This window comes from Carica papaya, chromosome 9 (genome assembly GCF_054855325.1).
Source record: "Carica papaya isolate Zhongbai chromosome 9, ASM5485532v1, whole genome shotgun sequence".
Classification (NCBI taxonomy): Eukaryota; Viridiplantae; Streptophyta; class Magnoliopsida; order Brassicales; family Caricaceae; genus Carica; species Carica papaya.
The window spans coordinates 35,619,388-35,625,387 of NC_142317.1; positions in this window are offsets into that span (position 1 = coordinate 35,619,388).

Sequence of the window (6,000 nt, forward strand, 5' to 3'; positions counted from 1 at the left end):
AAAATTTATTGGTATATGTATATATATATATGTGTGAACAATAATTTATAAATATGAAAATTTTCATTTATTTGAATAATATTTCTCACTAAAATTCCATATGGGTTTTATCAGCACCAATTCCAAATGGTCATATCTTCTTTTTTGTTAATACATGTATATTTTTTACTTATACAACACATATACATTTATACTAAGAACATAGGAAAAAAAGCATAATCCCATTTAAAATCATAATATATATATGTATAAAAAGAGATATACCCATTATTCAACCAAAAATTTGTTAGTATATATATATAATATATATATATGTATGTAAACATTGATTTATAAATATATATTTTAATGGAAACACTTAAAAGTGAGGACCACTTTGAAGGCTCAAAAGAGATTCTTCCATTGACAGACAATGGAATGGAACAAATCCCATCTCTTTTAGCTTCCCCAAATAAAAACAACACAAGAAAATGGAAGAAGAATCCCATAAAGGACACTCATATCTATATATATATACATATATATATATAGTGCACACACATATGTAACGGCCCCGAAAATATTAAAAAAGAAATGAGTATTTAAATATATCGAATGCGGAAGCAAGATCAAAATTTCAGTTAACATCCCTTACACGAAAAAAACCCAAAAAAAACGTACTTAAAATATAAAAGGTTAAACTAACTAAGAAAGAAAACTCGAAAATAAACTATGCGTATGACTACAGAGTCTCTAGGCATCCCCTTCGTCGTCCTCCTGCGGAACGGGCTCGGGAACCATGTCTTCCTGATCTGAAATGGTTAATTAAGGAGTGAGCTACACTAGCCCAGTAAGAACATCACGATATCTCACCGTCACGGAAATAAAGGTGGGTAGAAAACCACAAAAAGACCAATGGAGCATAATTTACAATAAACTCGTTTATTAACATGAAAACCTTTACCATCCACTTACCTCGGTGGAATTTATGAAAACAATATAAGAAAAATAATAACATTATCACAATCATGGAATAATATAAGCTGTAAAACATAGTACTTATCACGCCTTTTATAATTCAATCATTATACAACATATCCTTTTCTCATTTACCAGCCTACTAGTATCCATGGGGGTCCCTAGGGGTCCCGCTACCCGTTAACCTTTAACATTCATAATCAGTTTCCAGGGCCGTCCCCATACCCCGTCCGGTATGGGCGCCAAAACTATAAACCTCAATACCCCGTCCGGTATGAGGGTGAAACGGGCCGTCCCCATACCCCGTCCAGTATGGGCGCCAAAACCATAAGATCTCCATGCCCCGTCCGGCATGTGAGACCACAATCCCGGTAGGGTTCCCTACGGACCCGGTCCGTCCACCATCTCCCAGGATATCTAGTCAGGCTGACCCCATCATACAATTATCAGTCTATACAATGTTTCATTTCCCTTTTTCCTCAATAAGCATCATCAATTCACATTTAAACAAGCAAATCGTAATTCATGCCGAACAGACAACATACAGTATCAGTTCTTCAGTCATTCAACCCATAATTAATAAAACAGTAATATATGCATTCGAAATTATAAAATGAACACATCAAACCCCATAATGCATTTAAAGCTGTAAAACAGTGTAAAACATGTCAAACAACAGTAAATCATTAATCACACTAGACTCGGGCTCCAATAGCAACCTTAAGCAATTTCACACATGCGTTAATTCAAGAAATACCGTTTTATCATTTTGAACTTTAATACCGTGATAGGAAATAGGGTGAGGGGTCCTTACTTGTTTTCGGGATCTGAATACGATTCACAGTGCGCCTGCAGGCTGTCCCTAATTTTCCCTGAATTTTTCCCGGGGAACTGAAACACGCTAACAGTACCTGCACGTGTTCCAAAAAAAATCCAAATTAGGCCCAGGGCCTCTTTCGGCCCAAATCGCAACTCCGGCACGGCGGCTCCGCCGTGCTCCGGCGACGGCGCCGCCGCTGGCGGCGGCGAGTCGCCTCGGGTTGGCTGTTTTCGGCCGTTTTCGGCCGAATTCGGCCACACTCGCATCGGTCCTTGTCAGAAAACAACCCTAGGGCCCTCGGGGGGCCAAAAAATCACGGAAAAGCGGAGCTTACCGGCGGCGGCGCTCTCGGGTACGGCGACCCTCCGGCGAGGTTCGTGTTTTGGTGATTTGGCTTCGGTCAACCTGTAGAGAAAAGAATGGTGATCACGGTGATATAAAAATTGCATCGAACGGAGGCCAGGAAGGGCCTCGTCGGAGGCAAAAACTGAGAGGGGGCGCGGCGGCGCCGCTGGGCTTCGGCCGCGTATTCCGGCCGTTTGGCCGGGATTTCAGCTTCGATTTGGCCATAGGAGGAATCAGTGGGGAAAAACGAGTCGGGGGTATGAAATTTACCTCGATAGGCGGTCGGAAATTTCCCCGGTGCGGCGGCGAGTGGCGGCGGGTGGCGGCGGTCGGCCTCTGGTTCGTCTTCTCCGGCGAGCGGCTGGCGGCTAGGGTTTGTGGTCTGGTGTGGGGGTTCTATTTATAACCCCTTGCCTTTTGATCACAGCCGTTCATTTCGTTTGAATCTGGGCCGTCCGTGCGTTTGAATCTGGGCCGTCCGATCGCGTGATTGATCTGGGCCGTCGGATCGCACCCACGCGGATCGCCAACGTGGCTCCTTTCGGAGTGACGCGATCTTGCCACGTGGCAGGCCCTGGTTGGCCGGGACTGCTGACCGGGCCTGCTGACGTGGCTGCTGACGTGGCCCCCCCCCTTTTTTTTTTTTTGTTTTTTTTTTTTTATTTTTTTCCTCCTTTCCGGGTGCTACAACTCTCCCCCCCATAAAGAAATTTGGTCCCCAAATTTGCCTCATTACTCTTGATCAAACAGATGAGGATGTTGGACCCTAAATTCTGATTCCAGCTCCCAAGTCGCCTCCCTAGGCGTGTGGTTCTGCCACAAGACTTTTACAAATGATATTTCCCGGTTACGGAGTATTCTGCTTTCTCGGTCCGTGATACTGACCGGTACTTCTTCATAAGACAAGTCCTCTCGGAGTGAAAGCGGTTTATGAGCCACGACATGAGAAGGGTCCGGATTGTACTTGCGCAGCATAGATACATGAAACACATTGTGAACCCGGGAGAGCTCAGGGGGCAGTGCAAGTCTGTAGGCAGTGGTACCAATCTTGTCTAAGATTTCAAAGGGTCCAATGTATCTGGGGTTTAATTTTTCCCTTCTGCCGAACCTACTAATTCCCTTGAAGGGGGTGACTTTAAGAAACACCCGGTCACCTTTCTCAAAGGCCAGGTCTCTCCTCCGGGTATCAGCATAGCTCTTTTGCCTACTCTGAGCCGTCTGGATGTTCTTCTTGATCTTAACTATCTTGGACGTGGTTTCTTCCACCAAATCCGGGCCAAACAATCTTCTATCGCCCACTTCCTCCCAACAAATCGGTGACCTGCACGGACGACCGTATAGCGCCTCGTATGGGGCCATGCCGATGCTTGCTTGGTAACTGTTGTTGTAGGAAAACTCTATCAGGGGTAGATGGTCGTCCCAATGGCCTCCGGAGTCAAGGACACAAGCTCGGAGCATATCCTCCAGCGTACGGATTGTCCTCTCTGATTGTCCATCGGTTTGGGGGTGGAAGGCAGTACTGAGGGACAGCTTTGTTCCCATAGCTTGCTGGAAACTATTCCAAAACCGAGAAGTGAATCTGGGATCCCTGTCGGATACCACTGTTACTGGGACCCCATGCAGTCTGACTATTTCCCGGACATACATTCTTGCCAACTTGTCCAACGAATCAGTCATTCTGATGGCCAGGAAGTGGGAAGACTTAGTGAGTCGGTCAACAATTACCCATATGGCATCGTGTCCCGATCGTGCCTTGGGTAGTCCCGATACGAAATCCATGGTGATGTGTTCCCACTTCCATTCTGGAATCGGTAAAGGCTGAAGCAACCCCCCTGGGCGTTGATGTTCTGCTTTGACCTGCTGACATACCAAGCACTTAGATACAAAGTCGGTTATATCTCTCTTCATCCCATTCCACCAGAATCGGGGTCGCATAGTTTGGTACATTTTTGTACTTCCTGGATGCATGGCGAACCTTGAACTATGGGACTCTGTCATGATGTCTCTTTTTAATTCATTGTCGTCTGGGACACACATTCTGTCCTTGAAACGAATCAATCCGTCGGCAGAGATCTGAAATTCTGAGTTCACTCCCTGTTCTGCATCATTCTTGCGGTTTACTAGGGCGGGGTCGATTGACTGGGCTTCCTTTATTCTTTGGATTAACTCGGGTTGGACTGCTAGGTGGCTCAAACATGTGGCCCTCTTCAGATCTTGCAGTCGAACCTGCTGCGTAGCCCCAATGGACCTGCATTCCGAAACCATCAGATGGGCTAGGGTGCCTGCACTCTTCCTACTGAGGGCATCGGCTACTACGTTGCCCTTACCTGGATGGTATAGGATGTCACAATCATAGTCCTTGAGGAGTTCCATCCACCTTCTCTGACGCATGTTGAGATCCTTCTGAGTGAAGATGTGCTTCAAACTCTTATGATCGGTGTAGATCTGAAAGGTCTCTCCATACAAATAATAGCGCCAGATTTTCAAGGCGTGTATGATTGCGGCAAGCTCCAAGTCATGGGTAGGATAGTTCTTCTCATGACTCTTTAGCTGTCTAGACCCATATGCTATAACCTTTCCATGCTGCATCAGGACACAACCCAGGCCCAGATAGGAGGCATCACTATAAACTGTATACCCTCCTGATCCACTCGGTAGAGCCAGCACGGGTGCAGTAGTCAGTCGCTTCTTCAATTCTGAAAAACTCCTTTCGCAGTTCTCATTCCAATCAAACTTTGCATTCTTCTTTGTGAGTCGGGTTAGAGGGGCCGCTAGACTGGAGAACCCTTCGACAAATCGGCGGTAATAACCCGCCATCCCTAGGAAACTGCGAATTTCCTTAACTGTTGTCAGCCTTTTCCAACCAAGTACCGCTTCAACCTTTTCGGGGTTCACCGACACCCCTTCCTTCGATATAACATGTCCTAGGAAGGCGGTTTGCTCGAGCCAAAATCCACACTTGCTCAACTTTGCATACAACTTCTTTTCCCTGAGTACCTGGAGGACTTGGGCAAGATGATGAGCATGTTCTTCTCTACTTTTTGAGTAGACTAAGATATCATCGATGAACACGATGACAAATTTATCCAAGAACTCTCTGAAGATTCTGTTCATTAGATCCATAAAGATGGCCGGGGCGTTGGTTAGCCCAAACGGCATAACCAGGAACTCATAGTGTCCGTACCTGGTTCGGAATGCCGTCTTGGGGATGTCTTCTGCTCTCACTTTTACCTGATGGTAACCTGATCGTAGATCTATTTTAGAAAAGACCTGTGCACCCTGCAACTGATCGAAAAGGTCATCAATCCGGGGGAGAGGGTACTTATTTTTAATTGTTACCTTGTTTATCCTTCTATAATCAATACACAGTCTCAACGTTCCATCTCCTTTCTTTGCAAAAGTAACCCCGGCACCCCATGGGGAAATGCTGTGTCTAATGAAGCCACTATTTTGTAGCTCAGTGATTTGTTTCCTTAGCTCTTCCATTTCGATGCGGCTCATTCGGTAAGGAGCTACCGAGATGGGTTGGGTTCCTGGCTGTAAGTCTATGGTGAACTCGACCTCTCTGTCCCCTGGTAGACCGGGCAGTTCATCCGAAAATACGTCTGGAAAGTCTCGGACTACTGGAATCTCTTGGATACAAACTTCCTTCTTGGGTTTACCTAGTTAGGGAAAATACAATATCAACGCACTGAGAATTAAGAAGAAAAGAATTTGTCATTAGGGAGAATCAGTACCGAATAATTTTATTAACTTGTAAATGGCTCCTCGTTGGGAGGATTAAATACAATCTTTTTATTAAAGCAGTCTATGGTGGCGTGATACGCCGCCAGCCAATCCATTCCTAGGATTACATCAAAATCCCCTGTGTCTAACCC